A 27792-nucleotide genomic window follows, 5' to 3' on the forward strand; every position below is an offset into this window, starting at 1 on the left:
CACGGAACAAGTACACCAGGGAACGGAAAGATGTGGTGTGAGGGAGGGATGCTTATAAGACAAAATCTTTTCCCCCTGTGTTTAAAACCAAAAAGAGTCATCTTTCAAAATATGAATTTTATATAGAGGTCTTTCATATTTCACAATCCTGTTTTTGCCCCACAGTGTGTGTGTGTGTGTGCATTTCTTCTTTTCTTTAGTACAGCACTTGGATCCACAGATAAAACTTTAAATTCTCTTTAATAACGGTTACTGGTATAAAATTAAGAAGTCGTTAAGGAAGATGTTATTCACGTGCCTCCAGATTGGCTACAGTGAACCAAACTGAAGGACAAAGCAGCCTTAAATACTTACCTTTTAAAAAGAGGCAAACCGCTGGGGCCAGGCCCCATGCCTTGGGCTTAACAGGAGAAGACACATCATACATGGTCACCCCAGTGTGCCTTCCCAGCCTATAAAAGTAGAATTGAGAGCTTTGGGGGAGATTCATAGTAATTGTGGGTGTCATCCCAGCAAAGCAAGGGTTCATGATAAGGATGCTTTCTCATCTCCAAAGCCAAGTGATGGGGTCTCTAAGAGAATCATTCATGAGGACTGCTCCACAGTGAATATTGCATACACTTTTTAAAGCTGTTTTTAAGAATTTTAAAGTTGTATTATGTTCTATGCTAACCCCAAACCTAAGATCTTTTCTTACTTTTTGCCAAAAAATATATTTCTTGAACATAAGAAATTATACCTTGACTCAGAAAACTCACTCAAAGTGCCAAAGTCAAAGTTCTAAAACATTATAGAAGATAAACTTTTGTGTTGTTTTGCTGATCCATTTCCACCCTACCAAGAATATTTTGGAGGAAGAATTTAGGAAAGATTTCTCTGCCTCTCCCTCTTTCCCTCCTTCCCCTTTTCCTTTCTTTCTTCCCTTTGCATTTTCCATGCAAAATTCCCCCTTTGTTTAAACTGTTTTACATTTAATAAGTGTAATGTACATATACGTTTTAGGACATATTCATAAAATGAACACAAGTATGTTCACCCCCCAGTTGAGACATGTAACATTTCTAATTCTCTTGAACCTGATTGTGTCTGCCACTCTAACTTCATTCCTTTGCCTCCTTACCCAAGATAATCACTATTCTAAATTTTGTGATTATAATTCCCTTGCTTTTATTTATAATTTCACCATGTATTTATACATATCCAAATGGCATGCTGCTTAATTCTGTTGTTATTGAATTTACATAATAGTATTATACTGTGTTTTTCTGTAATTTGCTACTTTGCCCAACAATATATTTGTGACATTCATTATACTTGATGGTGAGTAACTATAGTTAATACTAATTTTTTTTTTTTTACCGTTGCCCCATATTTTGTTGTATGAAGTCACCACAATTTATGTATTTATTCTCTTGTACATGAACAGTTGGTGTTCTATTTTCTTGTCATTATGAACTATGCTTCTACAAATATTCTACTTCTTTCCTGGTGCACATGTGCAAGGGTTTCTCAAGAGCACATTCCAAGGAGCAAAATTCTGGGTCACAGGGCATTGCATATCTTCAGTCTTACCAGATTATGTGAAATGTTTTTTTCCAAAGTGGTAGTACTAAGAAAGTTGTTCAAGTTATTTCTTTTTACTGATGTATAGTAGATTTACAATATTATATTAATTTCAGGTATACAACATAGTGATTCAAAATTTTGTATAGATTATATTCCATTTAAAGATTTTATAAAATATTGGCTATATTCCCTGTGCTGTACAATATACCCTTGTAGCTTATTTTATACATCATAGTTTGTTCCTGTTAATCCTCTATCCCTATGCTTCCCCTCCCTCCTTTCCTCTCTCCACTGTTAATTACTAGTTTGTTCTCTATATCTGTGAGACTGTTTCTGTTTTGTTATATTCATTTGTTTATTTTAATAACATACAGTATTTGTCTTTGTCTGACTTATTTCACTAAGCACAATACCCTCCAGGTCCATCCATGTTGTTGCAAATGGCAAAATTTCATTCTTTTTTATGGCTGAGTAGTATTCCTGTGTGTGTGTGTGTGTGTGTGTGTGTGTGTGTGTGTGTGTGTGTGTGTGTGTACTGCATCTTCTTTATACATTCATCTTTTGATGGGCATTTAGTTTGCTTCCATAGCTTGGCTATTGTAAATAAGACTGCTTTGAGCACTGAGTGTATGAAAATTTCGAATTAGTGTTTGCGTGTGGATTTTTTTTTTAATTAAAGTATAGTTGATTTACAATGTTGTGTTAGTTTCAAGTGTACAGCACAATGATTCAATTATACACATATATGTGTGTGTGTGTGTGTGTGTGTGTGTATACAGATTCTTTTCTCAGATTCTTTTCCCTTATAGGTTATCACAAATATTGAGTATAGTACCCTGTGTTATACAGTAGGCTGTTGTTGGTTATCTATTTTATATATAGTAGTGTGTATATGTTAATCCCAACCTCCTAATTTATCCCTCTCCCACCTCTTTCCCACTTGGTAACCATAAGCTTGTTTTCTATGTCTGTGAATCTATTTCTGTTTTGTAAACAAGTTCATTAGTATCTTTTTTTTTTGATTCCACATATAAGCAATAGCATATGATATTTGTCTTTTTCTGTCTGACTTACTTCACTTAGTATGATAACCTCTAGGTCCATCCATGTTGCTGCAAATGGCATTATTTCATTATTTTTTATGGCTGAGTAGTATTCCATTGTATATATGTACCACATCTTCTCTATCCCTTCATTTGTCGATGGACATTTAGGTTGCTTCCATGTCTTGTCTATTGTAAATAGTGCTGCAATGAACATTGGGGTGCATGTATCTTTTCAAATTATAGTTTTCTCCAGATATATTGGATATATACCCAGGAGTGGAGTTGTTGAATCATATGGTAGATCTATTTTTTTTGTTTTCTGAGGCAGCTTCATCCTGTTTTCCATAAGGGCTGCACCAATTTACATTCCCACCAATAGTGTACAAGAGTTGCCTTTTCTTCACATCCTTGCCAACATTTATTATTTGTGATCCTTTTTATGATAGCCATTTTGACAAGTGTGAGGTGATATCTCATTGTGTTTTTGATTTGTTTATCCCCGATTATTAGTGATGTTGAGCACCTTTTCATGTGCCTCTTGGCCATCTGCGTGTCTCCTTTGGAAAATTGCCTATTCGGTTATGCCCATTTTTTTAATCAAGTTGTATGTTTTTTTGATTTTGAGTTGTATGAGTTGTTTATGTATATGGTATATTAATCTCTTATCCATCATATCATTTGCAAATATTTTCACCCATTTAGTAGGTTGTCTTTTGTTTTGTTGATGGCTTCCTTTGCTGTGCAAAAGCTTTTAAGTTTAATTAGGTCCCATTTGTTTATTTTTGCTTTTGTTTCCATTACTTTAAGAGACAGATCCGAAAATATATTGCTACGATTTATGTCAAAGAGTGTTCTGCCTATGTTTTCTTCCAGGAGTTTTATGATTTCAGGTCTTACATTTAAGTCTTTAATCCATTTTGAGCTTATTTTTGTATATGGTTTGAGAAAATGTTCTAATTCCATTCTTTTACTTGTAGCTGTCCAGTTTTCCCACTGCTTACTGAAGAGACTATTTTTTTTCCCCATTGTATATACTTGCCTCCTTTGTCGTAGATTAATTGACCATAAGTGCATGGGTTTATTTCTGGGCTCTCTATTCTGTTCCATTGATATATTTCTATTTTCACACCAGTACCATCCTAATTTGATGGCTGTAACTTTTAAGTCAGGGAGTGTGACACCTCTAGTTCTGTTCTTCTTACTCAAGTTTGCTTTGGCTATTCAGGGCCTTTTGTGTTTCCCTACAAATTTTAGAATTATTCATTCTAGTTCTGTAAAAAAAAAAAAAAAAAAAAATGCCCAGCAGCACACTCCCCTCTTGTCATCCAAGCAATATGCTCTCAGAATTCCCCCTAAGAGGGCTGCCTAGGTCCTTCTGTTGTGGCAGGCTGACTATGTAGGCTGACTGGTGGGCTTTGTTGGCCCCTAGCCCAGTTGATTACCAGACCCTGCCTTGTGTGGATGTTGCTAGCTGCTGGCTAGTGGGGCCTGGTCATGAGGCAGCTGACTGCAGAACCCCAGAGGGCCCTGGGGCTAATGTTGGCTCACTGGTGGTAGGAGTCAGGGTCCAGAAGACTCTGGGGCTGTTGCTCCCCCTACTGGCAGGCAGAGCTGGGTCCTGGAGTCTGGTTGCAGGGCCCAGGGATCCCAGAGCTGGTATCAGATCACTGGTGGGCAGGGGTCTGGTTCCTGACACAGTTGGGTATGTGGTCCATGGTGTCCTGAAGCTTGTGTTGGCCTGCTAGTTGCAGGGCCAGGGCCCAAGGCCCAGGCCCCACTGGTCCCAGGGTAGGGTCTAGCCTGCTGTGGGTGGACTAGGTCTTCAGGCTGAGGGACTGTGATTTTCTTGCATCTGGTGTCTGCCCCCTAGTGGGTTAGGCTGGTCTAGAGGCTGGTGCAGGCTTCCTGGATGGCAGGGCTGGTGTCTGCCTACTGGTGGGTGGAACTGTGTCTTGGCCCTCTGGTGGGTAAGGCTGTGTCTAGAGGTGGCTGTGGGCTCAGGAAGTCATTAGGCAGACTGTCTGCTGATGGGTGGGGACGTGTCCCCACCCAGTTAGTTGTTTGGCCTGAGGCTTCCTAGCACTGATGCCTACAGGCTGTTGGGTGGGGCCAGGTCTTGGCACTATTGAGCCAGAGGGAGGATCCCATGATGCCAGCTGCCAGCAGCAGTGTCCGTGTGGTAGAAAGCTCCCTAATATGGCTACTGACAGTATCTATGTCCCCAGAGTGAGCTACAGCCACCCCTGCCTCTCCAGGCAACTCTCCAAGACCAGCAGTTAGATCTAGCCCAGGCTCCTGTCAAATTACTGCTTTTGCCCTGGGTACCAGTGCATATGGGATTTTGTGTGGGCCTTTGAGGGTAAAGTCTCTGTTTCCCTCAGTCCTGTGGCACTCCCCAAATTAAGCCCCACTGGCCTTCAAAGCCAAATGCTCTGGGGGCTTGTCTTCTCAGTGCAGGACCCCAGGGCTGCACTTCGCCCACCCAGGGGTATGGGACTTGATTATATAGTGAGCCCACCTTTCCTATCCTACCTGTCCCATTGTGGTTCCTTCTTTAGGTTTATAGTTGTGAAAAATCTTTTCCTGTAGGTTCTCATCTTTTTCATAGATTGTTGTTCTGCAGATAGTTGTAATTTTGGTGTGCTCATGACAGGAGATGAGCTCAGGGTCTTTCTACTCCACCATCTTGGCCAATGCACCTATTCTCTCTTTATTTTTTTCCATTTAAACTACAGTGTGTCTTGTTTTGTTCCTCTTTGGGTTGATCCTCTTTGGGACTCTGTGCTTCCTGGACCTGGATTTCTGTTTCTTTTCCCAGGTTAGTGAAGTTTTCAGGTATTATGTCTTCAAATATGTTCTCTGTTCCTTTTTCTCTCTCTTCTCCTTCTAGGACCCCTATAATGTGAACGTTAGTATGGTTGGTGTTGTCCAAGAGGTCTCTTAAATGTCCTCATTTCTTTTTTTTTTTTCTGTTCAGCTTCAGTGATTGTCACTACTGTGCCTTCCAGCTCACTGATCCAGCCCTCTGTATCATATAATCTACTGTTGATTCCTTCTAACTTATTTCACTTATTGTATTCTTCATATCTGTTTGATTCTTCTTTATATTTTCTAAATCTTTCTTAAAAAATTCTAACTTCTCATTCTATTCATCCATTCTTCTCCTGAGTTCTTTGATCATCTTTATAATAATTTCCTTGAACTCTTTATCAGATAAATTGCCTATCTCCATTTAGTTCTTCTGGAGTTGTATCTTGTCCTTTGTTTGGAACATGTTCCTCCATTTGGAACATATTCCTCTGCCACCTCATTTACCACTTTTAATATCTATGTATCTGGTAGTTTAGTTGTTTTTCCCAACCTTGGAGAAATAGCCTTTTGTAGGAGATGTCCTCTGTGTCTCAACAGCACACTCCTCTCTGATCACCAGAGCTACGTGCTCTAGTGGTGCCCCCTATTTAGACTGTGTGGGTCCTTCTGTTGTGGTGGGCTGACTACTGTGGGCAGTCTGGTAGATGTGGCTGGCCCAGGGTCTGGTTGGTTGCCAGGCTATGCCTTGTATGGAGGCTGGCTATGGAAGCCTTTGGGGTTCTGGAGCTAGTGTTGACTCACTGATGGGCAGAGCTGGGTCCTGGGGTTGCAGGCCAGGGTTCTTGATCTAGTGTTGGCCTGCTGGTGGGTGGGGCTGGTTCCTCACATGGCTGCCTACAGGTTCTAGGGTGACCAAGAGCTGATGTTGGCCCACTTGTAAATGCGACTGGATTCCAAGGCAGCTTGTTGAGAAGTCCAAGGTATCTCAAGCTGGTATTGTCCTGCTGGTGGGTGTGGCCAGGGTCTGGGGGTTCCTAGGGCTGCTTATCATCCTGCTGGTGAGTGGGGCCAGAGCCCAGGGTCTCCTGGAGCTAGTGCCAGCTCACTGGTGGGCTGAGCTGGGTCCTGGGATCTCTGGCTGCAGGGACCTGGGGGTCCTGGAGCTGCTTTTAGCCTGTTGGTGGGCAGGACCTGTTCCTGACTCAGCTGACTGTGTGGTCCAGGGTGTTCCAAAGCTTTTGCTGGCCCACTGGTGGGTGAAATTGAATCCTGGGGCAGCTGGCTGAGGGTCCCAAAGTATTTTAGAGCTTGTGTTTGGCCTGTGGGTGTTCTGCGGGGCTGTGGTGGTTCTGGGGATGGTATCGGCCCACTGGTGGACAGAGCTGGGTCCTGGGGTCTCTGGTTGCAGGGCCCTGGGGGTCCCAGGGCTAGTGCCTGCACACTGGTGTTTGAGGCAGGGTCCTGGTCAGTCTGGTAGGGCCATGTCCTGGGTAGCTGTGGGGTTTTAAGGCAGCCTGCCTGCTGGTGGGTGGGACTGTCTCTCTGCCTGGCTAGTTGCTTGGCCTGAGGCATCCCAGTACTGGTGCTGATAGGCTAGTGGGTGGGACTGGGTCCTGGTGCTAATAAGCTAGAAGGAGGATTCCAAAATTGCACTTGCCAGCACCTGTGTCCACATGGTAGAACAAGGTCCCCCCAAATTGGCTACCACCAGTGTCTGTGTCCGCAGGGTGAGCTCCAGTTGCCTCCTGCCTCTCTGAGAGACTCTCCAAGATCAGCAGGTGGATCTGACCCAGGCTTCTTTCAAATTACCACTTCTGCCCTGGGTGCCAGAGTGTGTGAGAGTTTGTGTCTGCCCTGTAAGAGTGGAGTCTCTATCTCCCACAGTCCACATGGCTTTCATCATGTGTAAGGTTTACAGCAAGGAAGGCCTATTCGCTTATTTCTATTTTTTATTGTGAGATAATTAATAAGAAATCTGTGTCTGATTGAGAGCACTTCATGTGAGCATTCAAGATAAACGTAATACAGTTGAATATTAAAAATCCAACATCTCTATTCTAAGAGATTTGTAGATAGTAACTCATTTAATCCTTATGACAGTCTATAAGGTAGGTACTCTTATTCAACCTATTTTATAGATCAGAAACTGTGGCAAAGAAAGATGAAATAATTTGGCCCAAGTTGCTTAGTTAGTAACCATTGAGAGCAGGATTCAAATCTAGGAAGTCTTGTTCCATGTAACATGATAAATATCTAGCAGTGAATTTCTTTTTATTTATACCATTTGGGATTTAGTTGACTTCCTGAATCTGTGGATTGATGTCTTTCATAAACTTTGAAAGAATTTCAGGCATTATGTCTTGAAATATTGCTTCTATACCATTGTCTCTACTGAACTAGAATTCTGGTTAGGTATATGTCAGCTTTCCCTCTCTATTCTCCATATATTTCAACCTCTATTTTATATTTTACACCTTCAAGTTTTTCTGTGCTATATTCTGGGATATTTATTCAGATCTGTTTTTTTCTACCACACTAATTCTATGTTCTCTTGGGTCTAATCTGCTGTTTAATGCATATATTGAGTTTTAATTTCATCTCTTACATGCTACTAAAAATTCTTTTTTTCTTACAAATTGTCTTGGCTTTTGATATATTTTGTTCTTTATTTATTTAGTTTATATTTCTTTTTATACATTTTATATCAAATCTCACGTATATATAAAATTTGATGCTTCTATTTTATGAAATTTTTGTGATTTCTTCCTGATGACTCTCACTCATAGTACTTTATTTTAGGGTTTTGTGATTTTTAAAAATTTTGTGAGCTAATGTTCACTGGAATCATATTTGCAAGAGTTTTTAAGGCCTGTATTTAGAATGCATTCTTCCAGAGATGATTTGCATATGCCATGTGTCTTAGGTTTCTCTAAAAGCAGAGACAAGTCAGGAATTCTTGTATATGTTATTTATAGAAAGAGTGCTCTCAGGAGACAGAGAGCAAGGGCAGCAGGATAGACTTGGAGACAAAAGATGAGCACAAATAGAGTCTCAGCTGGAGAACAGCCTGGTTGGGTCTTTTGGGGAGGATCAGAAACATAAATTGCTCCACAGAATGGAGATCCTTGAGGTGAGATAAATAGCCTCTTCTACACTTGTGTCCATTTGTCATTGGCCATTGATCTATTACCCATAGTAGGGAATAGCCTTCCTGGGGAAGTAGCTTCTCTTTAGCAGAGTGTGGATTTCTGAACAAGGGAGGGGCTGTGAATTGTAATCCCCTACCATTCACAGCAAGTGGAGGAAAGGTGTACTGCTAATAGAAAGGATCTTAGTAGTGAACCAACAGCTACACATCACTGCAGTCAACTTCTCATACCCCTCAGCTCTGCTTCTTTCTTACTTTAAGTTTACTCTGTCTAGGCAAAGCTTATCAAAGATTCTGCTTGGTTATAATTTCCAAGAACACCTACTTGAAGAGGAATAGTGGGGCCGCTACTAATGCAGTTGGTATCAAGGCCTTTATTGATACTCATTATCTGCCCACTTCCCTAGCCATTTTAGATTCCTCTCTCCTTCCTGTTCACCTAGAAGGCTTACCTGATGTTTTACGCAGACCTCGTACCTGAGGGTTCTGAGCTCTGGATTATCATGTTCTGAATTCTGGGGTTGTTGTACTTATAAATTTATAGTTGTAACTGGGCATTGGGATGCCAAGAAATACCTCAGTGGATCATCTGAGAGCCTAACATAGTCTCCCCTGCCCTGGTTCATAGCAGCTACCCATAGCAGTGATCACTGGGGTCATTAAACTCATCAGTATTTAAGTCCTTTTTTTCTTGCTCATCTATGGGGCTGACTAGGCAGCAATTGGAGCTACGTGTTTAGCAGGACTCTTACTGTTTCCCCCGGTAAAAGCATTCCCTTTCTGGGAATCAGGACTTCTAGATTCATAGAGTCTATTGGTAGTTTTCACAGGAATATTTTAGATTGGATAATTCTGATGGAAAATTTGTTTTACTCAATAATTTTTGAGTACCCACAATAAGGACTGAGAATATAGCAGTACATACAAGAGGCAAAAATTTTCTTTATGGAGTTTTTGTCCTAGAGGTGGGAAGATAGATAATAAAAAGGAAAAGTAAAACAGTTTTATAGTATAAATGCTATGGAAAAAATAAAGGAAGAAAGAGGTATAAGAAGTGTTCAAGAGGGACTGTAGTTTTAAATAAGGCCTTTGGGTAAGACCTAAATTTTCCATTGGAGCCAGCCATGAAAATATCTGGGGGAAGGATGTTGCAGGCAGAGCAGTAAATAAGTATGAATGCTTTCAAGTAGGAGCATGCCTGAAGACATGAGGAGTAGCAAGGCTGCTGTGTATAGAGCAGAGTATGTAAGAAAGAGAGTGGTAAGAGACTTGGTCATTACAGAAAAGGTAAGTATAGGAGATGAAACAACAGAATAAGTAGCTCTTCCAAATACCAGTGCAATAGCACTGTGTTCTCAAGAGCAACCAACTGGAGAATTGTCTTACTCTGTTTCTTGAACATGATGTAGAAACACTGTAGAAATCTAGAGCATTTGTATTTGAAAAATGAGATATGTAAAAATCAGAGAATGTTGTCACCTGCTTAATAAAATCTTCTGAGCTTTGGGAACTAAAAGTCCCTCACACAGAGACAAACCTCCACAGAGATTCTGTCCTGAATTCTCACAATTGTCTTCAGCTGGGCATTTTGGGAGCGGGGGGGGTGGGGTGGGGGGGGCTTGGGGGGGGTAGTGGTTAACTCAGAGCATTGTGACAGCCAATCAGAAAGTATAAGGAGTATTTCCCACTTGGAAGCAATTACATTAGGTACAGCTTCAGATAGTGGGGATTAGAGAGGAAATATTTCAGTTTAGGACTCCAAGTTCCCAACAGAAAAACATAGTCATTAATCTTAGAAGGCCAATATGTTTTCTTGCCTTTTCTTCCTTTACCCATCACCTCCAAACTAAGTCTAAAGAGAATGAGTCATCATTGAATGTTTGGGTTGGAAAAGGATCTGTATTTAGTGTGAAAGAGATTATAAACAGATGAGAGTTATACGTAACACACACAAATTTTTAAAATGTTCATTTGTTTAGCTAATATTGAATGTTATTCCCATTATTATACTAGGTGTTTACTAATCTGAATTGCAACTTTTGATTGAATGAAAAATTTTCAAAGAAAAACAAATTTAAAATAAAGGTGATTTTCAGCCCAAAGCCTAGATGAGAGAGCAGCCATTTAATTTTTTTTGGTAGCTCTTCATTTGTTTGTTGGTTCATTTGATAGTTTATTCATTTCTCTAACCAACAACCCAGAAAACAAAATATATATATATTTTTTTCATTAAAACAAAATTTGTTTTAATTCTAAAACAATAAATATTTACTATTGACATTTTCAAAAATATAGATAAGCAAAGGAGGGAGAAATAAAAATCACTCATAACCCTACCTTCCAAAATAACCACTGTTACCCTTTCAAAAACAGAATACAATTTTGTGACCTCCTTTTCTCACTTTGAAATATACAAAATACTTATTGAGTATCTGTCAAGTGTTGGGCTTTAGGTCAAGTTCTGGAGGTTAATAAGTGACCAACACAGGCATGGTCCACACCCTATGGAACTTACAGAAAAGTAGGCATGAAAAACATTAATCTGATAATCAGACAAATAAATATTTAACTATAAATTATTCAAGTGTTTAGAGATAAGATTTCAGGATAAGAGTATGTAAACTGTAAAATGAGTAGAGGGAAATCTCGGAGGTCTTTTCTAGGGAAGAGACATTTGAGCTGAGATCTGAATGGGGAGTGGGAGCTGGGCATCCAGATAGGATCAGTAGCCTGTGCAAAGGTGCTGAGACATGAAGGAATAGAATGCTTCGGAGCAAAAACAAGATCACTGTGTCTGAAGGACAAAAAGCAAGGAGGATGGTAGGCACAATTAGGCAGGGGAGGTGGTGGGGCAGATCCTTTGGGGCCATATTCAGAATGTTGGTTTTCTTATAGTTAAAATTGTTTGAACCAATTTTGCTAGGATATTACTAGGTTCTCTTGGGCTGGTTTGCAGTTGACTATGATGTACACCAAAGTTTAAGAACCCTGATTATAATGCATAGTGTTTCAAGGACCTTGTTTATGGGAACAATTGGATTAATGTCCTAAGAGAAAGAAAAATGGCCATAACATAAACTGTCTCTACTTTGGACTTTTAACAATACATTTAACAATACATTTTATTATTCATTTTATTGAATTTTCAGAGTAATACATGTTCATTGGGAAACTTTGGTAAGAAAAAAATAATATCAAAAGAAATCAAATTACCCATAATTCTTGCACATAGAAATTATTAGATGCCATGTGGGCATATTTTCATCTGGTTTAATTTATGAATGCATTAAACATATTTGAGAGCATGATGTTCATTCATTTATTTAATTATACATTTATTGATATGGACTAGGTGAGAGACTATGCTGCTCTGAGCTGGTGATTCTGCTTTAAATGACGCAGATAAAGTTGCTGTTTTCTCTTTTTTATTTTAAGTTATCTCATGTATACAGAATAGTGCGTAAAACCCATATGTACACTCAAAATAACAATCATAAGACAAGTGACTGTGCAAATACCAACCAGGACAATAAATAAAATATTAGCCCCCCAAACCTCCTTATGCCTCTCGCCTAATTATAACCACTCCTCCCGCAGAGGTACCCCTTTCCTGACTTCTTATGCCTAAACAATAGAGTATTATTTTGTCTGGTTTTTAATTTTGTAAAATTGGGATCCTATTTTAGGCATTTTTTTTTTTAGTGTGATTTGCTTATTCCCTCAACATTTTTTCTTGAGATTCATCCATGTTGTGACATAGGAGTCCATTGTGTGAATAGAATGTGATGCATTTATCTTTTACTGTTGATGGGCATTGGGTTTTTCCAGTTGTTGGCTGTTATTGCCAATGCTGCTGTGGACATTATTTGTACATGTAATTTGGTTCACAGGTGCAGAACTTCCCCCAGGTATATTTTTAAGAATAAAACTCTATGGGCCGTATGATAAGTACATATTCAACATTACTTTTTTTCCCCCCACTTAGTAGTATAATTAGCAATAAATGATATGTATTTACTTATATATCTAAAACTATCCATAAAAACATATTTTAATTGGGGTATGAAAAAACACTGTAATAATGTGCCCTAAATTACTTAAGAAAATTCTTTGTTGTTAGATTTCTTTGAGACTTTTTTGTTTGTTAATACTAATCTAAAAACATTTGTGTGAGAATTTTTGTTTACATTTAATATTAATTATCAATTAATTAAATTTATTAATACATTTTGTTCATTTTTAAATTTCTTTACATAGTTAACACAGATGAGAACTTTTGAGGTCAAAGAGAATGAAATTATTAGGTTTGTATCATTCAACATTCACTCAGGAAAAAGAAAAGCACACTAAGTGGTTTAAAATAAGGAACTGGTTACAACAGTGTTGAAAGAGCTGGAGAAGGTAACAGGGAATGGTGATACTACCCAGACGCTGGTTAACTGCAGAAAGCTATTACTGCCCCTAGAGGTGGGAGAGCAAAAAGAAAAGCAGAATTACCCAGAGTTCCTGATTGTAGTATTTGCTGTGGAAGTTGCTGAAGCACTGCTGCTGCTTTGGGAATCACTTCCACTGCCCCTGAGCAGGAAGCCTGGAACCAGTTCCCTCATGATGTTGCAAGAGCCCAGGAGGCTGAATGCTGCTAGCGCTGCTACACTCTCTGCTAATGCTGCTGAAGTCCACAGGCATTCATGTCATCTCCCTTAGCATTTCTGAAGCCAGAAGCAGGGGGGGGGAAAAAAAAAAAAGGTGGCCTCTCTCTTTCTTATGAGTGCCTTCCTCTAAGAAGCAGACTCTAGGACAGAATTCAATATGCAAGAAGTTTATTGGGGGAAACTTTTGAAATATAAAGAGGGAGGAAGGAGGAGTAGATGGGGTGAGGCTTCCAACCAGGAGGAAGGGTTGACACCTGTGAAAGAAGAGAAGGAAGGAAGGAGGCTTGAGTAGGAAGAACCCCAAACTTCAGCACAGTTTTGAAAAAGTCTTGGCCAGGCCAATTTGGGGTCCTGGAGCAAAGGCTGCCCATTGCAAAGACTCCCATAATGGGCAAAAAGACCAGGCTGTTGTGTTCCTGCCATGCTCAGTCACTGACTGGTAGCAGCCCAGACAAAGTGTGGCCTGTGTAACTCCACAGGTGGGGTTACTGGAGGCCATCAGTCAACTATGTTCTTCGCAGTGGGTTCTTTTGAGGGAGAACTAAGCAAACATCTTTGTGGTTGCTACACTTCCATGGGCAGAATCTAACCAGAAGCCAGCTGGCAAGAAAGTCTGAGGAATTTAGTATTTAAGCTTCCAGCCCATTTCAACATACAGAGGAATATAGAAAGATAAATGTTGAAAGAAAATGACAAGTATCTGCCACAGGAACATTTATACACGTTGTTAAATTACTTTTGATTCCCTCACAGAGGTATATAAAACTTCCTTTCTCACCAGTCTGAAAATATTGGCTACAAATAAATATCATTGTTAATTTAGAAGGTCCTGACATAGTCTCTTATTCATATTTTAATTTATATTTTTGAGTTAATGAATGGATAGTTAATTTTTGAATTATTTTCATTTTCCATTATTTGAATTATTCATTGATTCCTTTGCCAATTTAATATTTATCATTGATATGTTTGAAAACCTTAGATAACTTTTAAAGCTTGGTCACATTCATTGTAAATTTTCATGCTTTTCAAATTTAATGTTGTTTTAAAATCATGTTTATAGCTTTTCAGAACGTAAAGTATCCTACACTGTTGTTAGAAAACAATTGAAAATATATAAAAATATAAAGTAGAAACTTTAAAACACCTGTAATCCTATGCACATGTCACTATTAACTCTCAAATATTATTCATATAATATTAGGAATATACTGTATCCATAGGTTTTTCTTTCTTATTATATTTTGAGCATTTCTTCATCTTTCCTGTGAAAATTATTTAAACATACTATATAATTGGATATAAGAGCTATTTATGTTTCCTCTACTAAAAATAATGCTGCAGTGAACATTTATATTTGCAATTGCTTTTCCCCATATCTGCTTATTAGGCTAGGTTTGCAGTGATGGAATTACTAGTTCAAATAACTTAAATTTTAAAATATTATTATGTTTTGAAAATGATATTTTTAACTATAAAATAATTTGTGTTCATTTTAGAATATTTGGAAAGTATAAAAGAAGCACTAAAAATTAAAATGATGTAATATATTCATAGGATGTTTATTAATATTATGCATGTTAAAAGGTATGCATTTTGATATAGACTGTCAAGTTGCAAACATTCCTATTCATATTCCCATTAGCAGGGAATTTACACACCTTTGTCAACACTTGGCCAGATGAATTTGGAGTCCTTGAGATTTATCATTCTATCTAATCTTTGTCAATTTCATCCTGTTTTAATTTGCAGTTTTAAATTATTAAAGATGATAAAATTTTTATTGTTTATTGACCATTAATATTTTTATTAATTACCTTTTCATGTATTTTATCCATTGTTTTTATTAGGTGACCCTATTTTTCTTTATGTTTTTATGAGAGCTCTTTATAAAGGATTAACACTTTGTGTTGTTACCAGTAGTTTACATTTTGCCTAATTAATGCATTAGCATATGGTGTTCATGAGCACAGCTTCAGAACTCCAGACAGTCTGTTTTCATCCAGGCTTGTCCTTTTACTAGCTCTAGGTAATTTTTCTTTTTTTTTTTTCTTTTTGGTTGTGGTGGGGTGATGGTGGGAGTGCAGTATCTGAATCCTTTTAACATAGTTTCTTTAACCTTAAATTTAAAAAAAATGTATTGCCAGTATATATCTAGGTTTTGTCTCTTAATTATTGAGTGACTCTTTTCAAGCTTAAAGTTTTCAAAGGAAACCTTACTTTCATTTTTTATTTAACTAATGCTCTTATCTTTTTGTCCCATTTCATTTTTTTCCTCCTCTTGTCAATTTTGGATCTCCTATTGTTTGGCTGTTTGACCTCCCGAACTTGTTTTGTAATAGTTTTCTATTGTCTCTCTGTTCTTTTGCTCTATTTGTTTGGAGGAGTGGGGTTGGCAGATTTCGTCACCTTTACTGTACAAATTTGTGCAAAATTTTATGTCTTTTACAGTTTTAATTTCTGTGTGCTCTCTACTTTTGTTTTCTGAGTGTTCTCCAGCCACCCCCCCCGACCCCATTTATAAGTATTTCTTCTTGCAAAGTCTCTTTTTCTTCCTAGATTTTGTCCCTACTTTATTTTAGTTTCTATTTTTCATGCTAGAAGCTTTCCTCAGATAGCTGATAATACCAAACTGTCTGTTCTGAAAGCTCTCAGCCTGTTAGTGGGGCTTGTAGAATTTGAGATTCAATGTAAGATGATGTGGCAGGGCATTTATTGGAGAACTCCCGGTGTTAGTATGTTTAACTTTTCTCTTTTGGATCATCCAGATTCCTTCTAGAGAAATCCTTTAATCTCTTGTCTGAGGTTGTCAAGAGTTGAGAGGTGAAAGCAGCTGAGGTGAGGAGGTATGCCCACGTCAACATTCTGTAGTTCATTCAGTATAGTGCCTACAACCTCTGCTGTGTCTTGTGGTCCCCAGTCCAGAGACCACCTCTGTTTCCCCCCCGCCCCGACCCCACCACCACAGTAAATCTTCAAGCTTTTGCCAGGTTGGCAGGTAAGACGGCTGCCCAGTGACATGAAATGATAGAGAGTAACTACAGATTTAATTGCTTCTCAAACAGCTTTCACCAATGCTTCTAATTATAGCCCTCAACCCCTTGGCCCTTCCAGACCTACCTGATACTCTCAGTCCCTTGTTCTTTTGATGATTCTCTACTGCCAACCTAGAGATTCTCTTTCTTGAGTCCCATAAGTCAGTTCTGAAATTTTGTTGCTGTTGTCTCCTACTGAAATGCATTTTTTTCAACCCACCATCTTAAATCAGAACACTAATAATGTTTCTAATTTTGCTATTTTCTTTTAGTTTTCTTATCCTCTTCCTTCTCTTGTTGGGCTCTCTTTTATTTCCACATGTCTCTTTCCCAGTTTCAAAATTTTCCTCCATATCCTGTTGTTGTAGCTCATTCTTCATCTTTACTTTGATCAAGTTCCGTCTTTCTTGAATTATACGGATGTACAAAGCAGGAGCTCTATAAATTTTATTTTTAGTTCTTGTAATATATTTTTAAATGGTGCTGTCGCATTGCTTGTATTAGAATACTGTGGTCTTTGTCTTATCTGGACTGTTGCAATTCCCTCCTCAACCAAAATTTCCTGACTCCAGTCAGTTCTCCCCACAGCAGGTGAAGTGAATTTCTAAAAATAAATATTTGATAGTTTTACTCCTCTACCTAGAACCCTTAAGATAAAGTTAAAAACTTATACATGACAAATCCCTGTGTGATTTGTCTCTTGTTCTCTTCTTCAGATACTTTCGCTCTTACTCAGTGTGATCCAGACACATTCTCTTTTGCAGTTTCTTGAAGGCCCTGTGCCCTTTTATGCCACATTTCCCTCTGTGTGCTTTTCACATTTTTGTTGCTTTATTTGTCTAGCTAACTGCAGGCCATCATTGATGTCTAGTATCTCCCCCATAAAGCTTTTCTTATCCTTCTAGGTTAGTTTCTCTGTGATATGATCACATAGCACCTTGCTTCCTCTACATCTCTCATCACAATTGTACTGAATGAATTATTCATATAATTATTTGTTAATGCTTACTTTTCCACTTATCTGTAAGCTCTATGAAGATGGATTCAAGTATTCAGGCATCACCTTTTCCTAACAGTATCTAGCATAAATGAAATTATGATATGGTCTCTTCTTTTAAAGATTTCATATTTCAAAACATTGAACAGAATCTATAAAAGGGTTTGAGAAATTAATGGTGATAGCAGGTATTCTTAGTGTTTTCTTCCTATTTTAATGGCGGTGGGTCTAGTGTTCCAAGATTAATTATTGGCTTTAAGAAAACAGTTTAAAAAATTATATTTAAGAAATCTTTTTCTCTATATTTCCTCTATTTTAAGACATTGGATTTTGTTTTCGGTTTAGAATGTACTTGGAGGTATAGAATTAGGGAAATTCTGAGCATTTAAAGTTAAAACAAGTGAAGTAATCCTACATATTATTTCTAGTATGCTTTCATATTCATTATTTATTTGGGCTATTAAAGGAATATTCTTTTACTGTAGCTTCTTTTCATGCATTCAGTAATTTTTTTTTTTTTTTTTGGTAATAAAACAGGTCTGCTAAGAGGAGAGTGAAACTTACTATTTCAGAAGAGAGTATAGTTTTCTGGTGTTGGTGGGTTTAATACTCACTGAATGAAGTTATATCATTATTGTATAGGTGTGTGCTTAAAAAAAAAAAGAGATGAAAATCATGAAGCATTTGTTCTCTTTTGACTGTGAACAATTCGTTAATTGAAAAATGTTTAGTCATTTCCAGGCATATATACTGGACACTGCGCAGTTATTAGCAAGCATTCCGTAACATATTTTGGGGAGTTTTTAAAATGTATTCCTATGACTGATCCTCATCACCTAGTAACAATTAAAGGAAGTCAAAGGAGTCTCAAATTTTTTTAACTTAGAGTAGATCTTGCTAATAGTTGTTTACCTAGAGCAGTGTTTCTCAACTGTTTTTTCACTTTTGCTCTCTAAGGAGGAGCTTTTTAGATATTTTTTTTCCTAATTGATTCTCACTCCCTTGAAATTTTAATACCACAGATATACTGTGTATCTGTTTATGTGCTGTATGTATATCTGTGATTTATAGACAAAGTAAGATTTTTCCATGATTTTTTTCATGGTTCCCATGAAACAATTTTCACCCCCTTGGGGGATGATATTACCCTCGTTGCAAGTACATGACCCAGAGTTAATCAATTTTCTTTACTATGATACCTGTTTCATAGTACTATTCTTTATCTCATTAATCATTTTTATAAAAATTCATAATAGCATATCGATATAACAGAACTTAAGGACTTGGAGGAGCTAGTATAACCTACTAGATCAATAATCTACACATTTGTGAGTTCATATGACAAAATATTTGAGGAAAAAAGTTCTTTTATATATCTTATGATTTGTTTTATTTGTATTTTTTTCCACAGTGTCATAATAAAAAGATGATGGCCTACTGAAGTACTTACAATTTTTTTCAATCACACCAGGCTTCTAATCTTGGTCCTGTGAACACCTTTCTTATCAAGTCACCAAACTGTACTGTTCTATAATTTTTATAATAACACAAGTTATCAGGCCACTGGTAAATATGTTTAATATCTTCTATAGTCTCTACTTTTTCATACTGTGAGTTCCATTTGTGTATCCCTAAGTACTGGATGTCTATATAATAGGAAGTCATTTACTTACTAATTCAAGTCTGGTCATGATATTTGGATGTTAATAAAATAAAATCAACAGGACACAAGACTAGATATTAAATTACCAAACAAAATCACTGCTTAGCTGATCACTCATGATGAACATGTCTACTTCCCCAAATAAATTGTTTATAAGTTCACAATGAGTATGAGAGAAGACTGCATTTATAGGATAAACAGATTAAAAAACTAATTTGAAATGGTGCCTAAGCTACTTATCAGGGTGGTGAAAAAAAGAAAATTTGGAGTCAGGAGAATTTAGGGTTTGAGCTGAATGCCCTTGGGTGAAATATATTACCACTGAAATTTTAGTTTACCTGTAAAATAGGAGTAAAAGGTGCTCATTTTCCTACACTGGATTGGTGAAGAGATAAAAAATGATAATGCATATGGAATTTCTTTTAAAGTGCCATAAGTTATTATAGTTTCTTCTATATACAAAATTTTAAATTTTACTGATAATACTTTTATAAATATTGGTAGTTTTGAAAGGCATTTCTTGGGAAATAAAATTAAAGTATGAGTCATATAGGGAACATTTTCTTGCTTTTTTGAAATATGATATATATAATAATCAGCCCCTTAATTCTTTGCCCATACATGAAATTAATATGCTTTTGCAAATGTACATCTGTGAGGGTATTTTGAGGAAACTGAGTGTTACCAGTTAGAGAAAAATCTACCTGCTTTATAATATATTTTCAAGTTATAACTATTATAGTTCACTGGAAGGTTAATGCTGAGAAAATCAATCAATTGATCAATTTTTTTCCAGATTTAAAACATTGGAGTTATAAAGAGAAGTGAAAATCAACTATAGATAAAAGTGACAGCCCCACTGATAGAGAGCTCAGGGTGAAAACATCTTAGCATGCTATTTTAATAAGTTATTCAGTTATTTGTGTAGTAGGTACAGCCTATGTGTTATTTCCTAACTCTGCAAATGTCTTATCTCAAAATAGATGTTACTTAAGTAAAATCACCCTTAGCATTGTTCTTGTTTCCTAACAAAGATATGCTACTCTAACATTATTATGAAACACTGTAGCAAATACTCCTCGTGAATGCTCATGCCCTGGGGATATTTGGGTCAAAGATAGATAAAGCACTTCTTTTCTTTGCAATTTATATATTCCTAAAATTTATGTTAAGTAAACTTTGTAAATGAATTCATTTAAAAAATGAAGAAATTTTACTCTTTTTAGGTCAATCATGTTGACGTAGGAATACATACATATATCCTAACATATTTCTCTTAAACATTTTACATATTATAGTTTTTTCAAAGTATTTATACATATCAGATATTGAAGATAATTAACTTTCAGAAATAATATCCAATTCTCATTGGGTTGTTTTTCTTTCCAAACATTTAGTTTCCCAATAATTTATGTATCATTCATTCATTCAACAAATATGTGTTGCATATTTATTATATGCCAAGTATTACTTAGGCACCAAGAGACTATCAAAATGAATTAGATCATTGTACTCTTGAGGAACTCATCAACTAAAAGAAAAACACATTTGTGTAATGAAAGTCTGAACACAACAAGTATTTAATAAAATCTTACCTATTCACAGACAGATAAGGACAAAGCATGTGCACATGTGTATAAACAGCAGAAGAAATGATAAAGTCCACCTTAGTGTTGAAAAAAAAGTAAAATTACTAGACACTGAATAAATATGTGTCAGCCTGAGAGGGTCAGTGAAAGTAGGAGATGGCCGATGTGTAATGGATGAGTGAAGGACTTGTAACGGGAGGAAACGTGTAGGTGGTTGGAAGGTGGCTCAGAGAAGGATGAGAAATGTGTGTGGGAAGTAAGAAGGAAGGGCTGACTGCAAGCTATGATCACAACATGACTTATCTGATGAAATACCTCTGGGAGATGCACTCAAGTCTTTAGTTTTCCTAGAGTAACAGCTTGGATTTTGAAATTGCAGAACTTTGACCACTGTAACTTAACAGTCATTGAAACTCTGTATTTGTATGGAGGAAATGAAATATCTCTATCAAATATGACTGTCATTCTCAGAGCTGCCATTGACCAGGTGGTTGTTTTAGGTTACAAATCTCATTTAATCACAAATCAAGTTTTTATTTTAATTGAAATAATATTCAAGTTACATAAACAAAGACAGTAACTCTAATCAAGTCAACCTTGATATCACGGAAACATTTAAAAATTTATCCTTTACAGATTTCATACTTGAATTTGTTTTGGGGTTGTGATCTTATTTTATCAGAGTACAGAATTCTCACATAAGTTGTAAACTTTTAAGAAATTGTGTCATTAATGAAAATTCTATATTACCTTGGTAGAAGTACTAGAATGACGCCCACTCATCTTTCAGAAGTATTTTTGATCTTGAATCTAACCATTTAGAGAACGCTATTGAAAGTGAAGATGTATATTTGTTTGAATAGAAGAAACATTGAGCCCAATTTCTTAAAAACTTGGAAAAAATATGCTATGAGATATCAGATGTCAAGCCACAATAATATTTATACTACATTAATAAGCATAGAGAAAAAGTCTATCCATATGGTATATCAGACATGCAATGACAGCACCTATGAAGATACTCCAGGATATTACTATTGATCAGTACTGGAATTGCCACTTTTCAAGATTGACTTTTTTGTTCCTCAGCTAAAGTTTCAGTTTTCAAAAAGGGTCTGGACTTCTAATCTGGACTCTAAGTATATTTATTTCAAAATGTAAGTTAATATTACTTTTAATATCATCAAGCAAAGTGGAACAAAGCTTATTTTATACAATGAATTCTGTGGTTAGTTCAACACAGTCATTCTATTGTAGTGTTAGTGAAGGAATTATGATCTTATAAAATGGGATTAGGCAACCATTTATTCTATTAATAGGAACATTCTGGACTCTTTCCATATGGTATGTTGGATGTTTTGTATTTTATAGAACCTTATTTTGTGGATTGTTTATATGAGTGCTAGTGGCAAAGTGCTTTAGACTTTAGAGTTATCAAATGATTGCTTATGCCTCTGGATACACTGGGGAACTTCAGTAATAACGTTGTATTTCCAAGGGCTGAGATACTCTCTTTGGAAAACAGGTAGTCTTCCCCAAAGGATACAAACTTATCTCATCCCTTGAGGGGATTTTTTAAAATTGAAGTACAGTTGATTTACAATATTGTGTTAGTTTCAGATGTACAGCAAAGTGATTCAGTTTCATTCATATATATGTGTGTGTGTGTGTATGTATATATATACATTTTCAGATTCTGTTCCATTGTGGGTTATTACAAGATACTGAATATAGTTCCCTATGCTATACAGTATGTCCTTGTTGAGGAGATTTTTTTTTTTTTAATGTTTCAAACCTGCCTTCTCTCAAAGCCCTGATACCAACTCCTCACAGGGACGATTTCTGTGCTAAAGATCCTATTCTTGTTAATAAGTCAGAGGTTGATCATAGAGCCACAATGTTTCATGATGTGATATTTCAAGGTCTCTATGTCAATTGTCCTGGCCCTATAAGGCAATGAGAAACTTGAGTCTTGGGATATTGGGAGCCAGAATCTGCGGGTGACTAAGCTCTTGGGCATATTTGGAGTCTCCATATGCTTTTTTTCCCAAAGAGATAGTGTCTCTGAGTAAACAAGGGAACCTAAGTAAAAAGTATTAAGAATAATGTAAATTAAAATGTAAATATACTTACATTTTAGTAAGTCTCACTGAATGGCCGGTGTCACAATAAAGAAACTCCTATATTTTTGTCACTGCTACAACTGCTGTGGACACGATTAGGCTGCAGCTGTCTTAAGACACCCGAGATTTACAATAATAACTGAACTACTTGCCTTGGAAACTTCTCAGTTTATCATTTGACTTTCTTCTAATTATGAAACTTCTGTTTATTCTCTGCTGTTTTCCCAGGAACCAACAGCTACCACATCAAGGAGACTATTTTATCATTCTTAATTCCTTTTGACTTACACTCATTTCTGTAGCTGGTCCTGAGCTCAACATGATAGTAGCTTTCTTTGAATTTTAGATAGTCTATTTGTATTACATTAAGATATAAATATACACTGTGTATATACTTCTAAGTTTTGTAATACTGCCAGGTAAGGTTGCTTTGTGGAGTGTTTTTAAGGCAGGCAACAATATACCATCTAGGGATGAGAAAACAGCCGGTTACCCCGCATAGACAAAGCTGACTTTCTATGAACTAATAATGGATTCTCACATGGCTGATAATTGTTCACGAGTTGTGCTTTTTAGCCAGTTTGTTAGTTCTCTGTAACTGTGTTTTGTGATATTTTATTGAAGCACAGTGACTTCTTATTTTAGCAGAATAAAATTACTGTTTGTTTACTTTCATTTCAAATTAGATCATAATGGAAATCTTTGGGTGTAATGAGCTTTAAAACCTAGTTTCTGTAAAAATGATTCATTTTAACCTAAATAATAAAGACCTTAGTCTCGGTAATATAAATTTCGGTATCTCAAAGGAATAATAACCAGTTGAAAATATGTAGAAAATGCTGCTTTCTTTTGTACTACTGTAACAATAAAGCAGACTTTTCCTTCTATTTTGAGAAACAAATGACTCCATATATATGATTCATTTCTGAATACTGCAACATTGAAACACTACTTGATCAGATTTCAGTCTTGCTGAAAATGCCTTGAAATATTTCTCAGAAAACCACGTAGATAAGAGTCTTTTTCATACAGGAGGTGCCTGCCACTCCATGTCAGTCTGAAGCTCAAGGCTGAAATATTTCTCTATTGGCTGAAATGTAGAAATAATTTAAAGTGGAATTCTCATGAAGTCTCATTTGGCTTTTCTAGGGAAGGAATTATTAAATGAATAATGAGAAAGTACCAGTTTATAAAAACTCTCATCTTTAAAGCACCACCTGCCCCAATAATCTACATCTCTACATAAATTAAACACTTTTAGAACCACCTCTTCTAAGCCAAGTATGTATTATTTTTGTAGTATTATTATTAATACTGAACATTTTCTCTTCCCAAGTTAACCGATTAACTCAAAATTTCAGAACTGTAAAATCTTGGAGGTCATATACCGTAACCACTAATCAGTGCGTGACTCTCTTCTATAATATTCCTGACCAGTCTTCAGCTTTTTCTATGTATTGCCACAATTTGCTACTTTACAAGGTCATCAACTTCATTTTTGGAAATATCAAATTGTTTGAACTTATTTGAAAGTTTTTTCTCCTGTCTTTATATATTTATACATTTGTTTACTTGTTTATGTGTGTATGCATGCAACTACTTACAAAATTAGAAGTAATTAACATCTGCTGCATAACTGCAACCAACTGAAAATAGATAACAAGACATCGCATGACTATTCCTTCTGTGTAATGATCCTTTAAATATTTTCAGACACCTGTCTTCTATTAGTCCTCCTTTCGTTAGAATTAATATCCCCCAACTTTCTCAATTAATCTTCAAAAACAGGCTCTGACCTTTATGGTCCTTCAAAGACTTACTTCTATGTATTATAGATTACTCTAATTCTGGACTATTCAAAGCAGAATAAAATGAGAAATACAGTGTTCTGAGTTTTTTCTGTTGCTTTTTCTACAATTGTTTGGGTCAACCTCACTTTTCTGGATTTTCCTAAATAATAATTTCCCCAATATCTAGAATCCCACTGCTTCGTAAACAGGATTATAGCCCCCTCTAATCCATGGGGAATGTGTTCTAAGACCCCCAGTGGATGCCTGAAACCATGGGTAGTACCAAACCCTATATATACTATGTCTTTTCCTATGCATACACGCCTATGATGAAGTTCAATTTATAAATGAGGTACAGTAAGAGATTAACATTAATAACTAATAATAAAATAGAACAATTATAACAATATACTGTGATGAAAATTATGTGAATCTAGTCTCACTCTAAAGGTATCTTATACAAATGTAATGCCTTTTCCATCTTAACTAAGCACCTATCATGCGCTGTGGCTTTAACGTTTGCAGTTTGAGGTGCGACAGCAAAGCTAGCATGAGTTTTGTTTTCCTTCTTCACAATTTCACTAATAGAAGATTCATTCTGATCTTAGATCTTAACAACCTAGGCACACGATTTTTTTTCTTATTAAGTCAAGAACTTTCACCTTTTCATTTAAAGGAAGCACTTTGCAGCTTCTCTTTGGCATCTCTGAATTGCTAGCATCACTACTCTTGTGTTTTGGGACCGTTATTAAGTAAAACAACGGTGACTTGAACACAGGCATTACAATCCCCCCACAGTTGATCTGATAACGTTAGTCACTCCTACGTGACTAACAAGCGGGATACACTGAACAAAGGATGATTCACGTCCAGGTGGGTCTGAGCAGGACATTCTGAGATTTCATTATGCTACTCAGAATGGTGTGCAATTTAAAACTTATGAATTGTTCATGTCTGGAATATTCCATTTAATATTTTCAGACCACATCGACCTTGGGTAACTGAAACCACAGAAACTGAAACCGTGGGTAAGGGGGAACTACTGTATCCCAACTTTGTTTTAAGAACAGAGTGCCGTAGAGTAAATCAGCAAACAAATAATTTATCTGACTCAGGGATCTCAGACTTGTATTTACAGACAGAGAAGACTTTTCTGAAATAACCTTTCATGATTGCCCTCTTCTTCCTCACGTGCTTTTAGTGAGATAAGTTTGTTTGGAAGTTTGTCCCTGTTCTCCTGCAAGACCTAATGAACATACTCTGATACAAAGGCAGCCAGTCCCTTAGTCTCTCTCTCCATGTGGTGATCAGTCTCAACTCTTCTCTGCATGTCCGGTTCCATCTTCGCTCTGTTGACCTGCTCCGCTTCTCTGTGCATGTGGCCGCTCAGCTCCTCTCCAGCTGATGCAACATCAGTTCCTGCCACACGCTGAATCTGAGGCTAGTGTATTTCAACATCAAGTGAAAATTCCTCAGAGAGACATCCTGCGTAACTGTGGCTTAAGTTTAAATCTGACTTGCATAGGGCTTTGCAGAGAAGGAGTGTCTTCTTCAATGTTGAACAGTTCTTCGGTTTGCTCCAATGTTTCAGTCTGTGGCTATTATTTCGTATTTTTCATTTTTTAAAAAAAATTATTTATTTATTTATTTTTATTTATGGCTGTGTTGGGTCTTTGTTTCTGTGCGAGGGCTTTCTCTAGTTGCGGCAAGTGGGGGCCACTCTTCATCGCGGTGCGCGGGCCTCTCACCATCGCGGCCTCTCTTGCTGCAGAGCACAGGCTCCAGACGCGCAGGCTCAGTAGCTGTGGCTCACGGGCCCAGTTGTTCCGCGGCATGTGGGATCTTCCCAGACCAGGGCTCGAACCCGTGTCCCCTGCATTGGCAGGCAGACTCTCAACCACTGCGCCACCAGGGAAGCCCGTATTTTTCATTTTTGATGAAATTAAAACATCAAATATTTAGGGCTCCTCATGCTTTGAGGTTTTTGAAAAATTGAGTCTCATCATATGTGTTTTAGTTTAATTTATTGAAAGTATTGCACTGAGTCCATTGAGCCTTGACAAGAGAATCCTTTAAATGGCCCCCTTATAAAAATCTCACAAATCTGAATAAACCCAGGTTATTAACTTGGCCTCTTATTCTTCACACACATTTATGCTATCCATTGTTTGGAAATTGAAGATGTCAGACATTTCAGAGGATTTGTACCTGACGTTTTCAAGAACAACAGAGTTCAAATTTAAAAAAAAAAATCAAGAACACACTGTGCTAAAATAGCATCTGCCTTTAGAATATAGACACTTAAGTTGCACTTGATATTGACCATTTGACACCCCCCCCCCAAAACAAAGAGCGAGTTCCCCGATGTGGGAGAAGCTCTTTGATTGAACAAACCAAATCGTATTTTTTTCTCTCCTATCTTTTGTCCCTATGTGCTTTTGTAGGTGGCTGAGGAGATTCACAATCTAGTGTTAAGTGTAATTGTTTTCTATACACCTTTGAATCACGAGCAAAAAACAAAAACAAAACTTACCTATGAAGACTGTGCCGTTAAAACCCCCGGTCCTTTTCTTAAAACTTGAGCTTTATCTGGCAGTGACCAGGCTTTAAGTTGAGGGTAATAAACTGAAAACATGACTTGGTTTATCTGGGCTCTATTTGTCCTTTTACCTCCCTTGACCAATTTGGATACCCTGTTATCAGTCGGTCTTTTAACTTTCTACCTTTTTGCTCTTTGAATTAACCTCATCCTTAAGAAGTACGCTGGTTTGAGAAAGAGTCTTCCAAAATACCTTTCTTTTGGGAAGAAAAGAAGTCCTATGTTGACTATTTAAATTTTGAATAAAGGGAGAGAGCTTTTGGTATAATACAATGACGCCCTTTTGCCAGAGTCTATTCTTGCCGTGGTTGTACACTGTCCACGGCAGATACAGCGCTATGGACCACGTTTATACTGGGAATCACCTACTGGTACACGCAGACTGTGGCCTGACCTCTCGCTAGGGCTGATGCTTGCTCCAGCAGGAGACATGGACATGCATAGTACCTTGAGGGTTATGCACTCCATCAGTCTTTGCTGAATTAAGCTGAAGAGGCTTTGTGCCTGTATAAGACCTTTTTTGTAACCGGGATCTTGACTGTCTCATGCTGATGGTTGACCTTGCTTAGCCTTGATTTCTGGCACGTCTATAATTTTTGGCTTCTCACTGCTGGCCTTGACCTTACTTTAATTCTAAATTTCCTTCATGCTGCCTGTTCCTTGTCTCTTAAGTGTCTATTTGTGTATCACCATCCTCACTTCCCCACTGTCTTGGTAAAACAGTCTCAGAAGAGAAACTGAATTAAAAGAAACATTATTGTTTTCCTTTGCTC

The 27792-nt window shown here is 37.1% G+C and overlaps 1 protein-coding gene across 4 annotated transcripts in view; it reads left to right on the forward strand.

Moving 5' to 3' along the window:
- The window catches only part of TAFA2 (TAFA chemokine like family member 2), a 588983-nt gene that overhangs the window by 442862 nt on the left and 118329 nt on the right, over positions 1–27792 (forward strand). The window lies entirely within an intron of this gene.

Source organism: Balaenoptera physalus (genome assembly GCF_965194825.1).
Source record: "Balaenoptera physalus genome assembly, chromosome: 13".
NCBI classification, from domain to species: Eukaryota; Metazoa; Chordata; class Mammalia; order Artiodactyla; family Balaenopteridae; genus Balaenoptera; species Balaenoptera physalus.